Source organism: Paroedura picta, chromosome 6 (assembly GCF_049243985.1).
Source record: "Paroedura picta isolate Pp20150507F chromosome 6, Ppicta_v3.0, whole genome shotgun sequence".
Lineage (NCBI taxonomy): Eukaryota > Metazoa > Chordata > Lepidosauria > Squamata > Gekkonidae > Paroedura > Paroedura picta.
Genome location: NC_135374.1, coordinates 15425425 through 15427009, shown reverse-complemented (window position 1 = coordinate 15427009; position 1585 = coordinate 15425425). Strand labels below are relative to the sequence as shown.

Genomic DNA, 1585 nt, shown 5'->3' with positions numbered 1-1585 from the left:
TGTTCTTTGCAGCCCGGGGCATCCATGGTGGTCTCCCATCCAAGCAATAACCAAGGCTCTGCTTAGTTTCAGATCCTGGCCATCCAGAGCAGGGCAGGTTAGACCAGGGGTAGTCAAACTGCGGCCCTCCAGATGTCCATGGACTACAATTCCCAGAATGCTGGCAGGGGCTTCTGGGAATTGTAGTCCATGGACATCTGGAAGGCTGCAGTTTGACTACCCCTGGGTTAGACAATAATGACCTTAATTGACTAATGGCTCTGAATAATGCAGGTTTATGAGGTTCAGAAGGACAGATCACATGCCTGCAGATCATCAGAAAAACACCAAAGCAAAAGATCCTGGAGAAGACACATCTCTCTTGATATTTCCTCCACACATACAGGGATTTTCAGGTTCATCAAAAATACAACCAGAATCTACTCTCTGTCGAAAGTCAACTGCATGTTTGCTCAGTCAAAACCTATTCACTCGCCGTCAATGAAGAATGTTATTTTCCTAAACTTTAGAAGTTGTTGACAAAATCCTGGGTGTGTTTACTTGCGGGTAGGGGGGGGGGGAACCTATCTTTATCAATCTGCGTACACCACCGGAGGATACAAAACTAATAACCTTGTAATGGCTTTTGAACAAGTGAATGTCCCTTAACTAGGCTATTCCCTAGTTTGTTATCAAAACGCTTGGCTGTTGCCGATAATAAAATATTCAGCTTTACCGGAACACTTAATCTTGAGATGTCTTTCTCCGAGAGGGATGTAACATTGATTAGATGGCTGTAAAAAAAAGATTGTCATGGGCCATAATTCCTCTCGATGTGATGGGTTTGACAGCCCAGCTAAAGCAACACTGTCGCCCGGCCATTGATCATGTTTCCCCCCGATAACCCTTTCAGGTGCAATCGCTAGCTGGCAGGGACCGTCATCCGAGACGGCTTTGCACGTTCGCAGTGAATTAATCAAAATCCCTGCGCCGGATTTCTTTTAAACAAATCATTCAGATACAGCACTCAGCCGTGGGACCGGGTCTTTATCCCACTCAGCCTTGCCATGGCTCTTTGAGGGCAGAAAACCACAGGAGCTTCTGTGCCTGGAAGGTTAAACAATGGGGAGGGGGGTGTGGCTCAGTGGTGGAACATCTGCTTAGCATGCAGAAGGCCCCAGGTTCAATCCCCGGCATCTCCAGTTGAAAGGATGTAGGTAATGTGGAAGAGCCTCTTGTGGCGCAGAGTGGTAAGGCAGCCGCCTGAAAGCTTTGCCCATGAGGTTGAGAGTTCAATCCCAGCAGCCGGCTCAAGGTTGACTCAGCCTTCCATCCTTCCGAGGTCGGTAAAATGAGTACCCAGCTTGCTGGGGGGTAAACGGTAATGACTGGGGAAGGCACTGGCAAACCACCCCGTATTGAGTCTGCCATGAAAACGCTAGAGGGCGTCACCCCAAGGGTCAGACCTGACTCAGTGCTTGCACAGGGGATACCTTTACCTTTAGGTAATGTGGAAGAGACCGTGGAAAACCCCTGTTGGCCTGAGTAAGCAATACTCACAGCTAGGCACCAATGGATGTGATTCAGTATATGGCAGCCATGGTTA

General features: G+C 48.4%; 1 non-coding gene across 1 annotated transcript; it reads left to right on the top strand.

The window, feature by feature from the left end:
- Positions 1–1109: 1109 nt before the first annotated feature.
- Positions 1110–1181, top strand: TRNAA-AGC (transfer RNA alanine (anticodon AGC)). Its single transcript has one exon. It is a non-coding gene; the product is annotated as a tRNA-Ala (tRNA).
- The last annotated feature ends 404 nt before the right edge of the window (positions 1182–1585 follow it).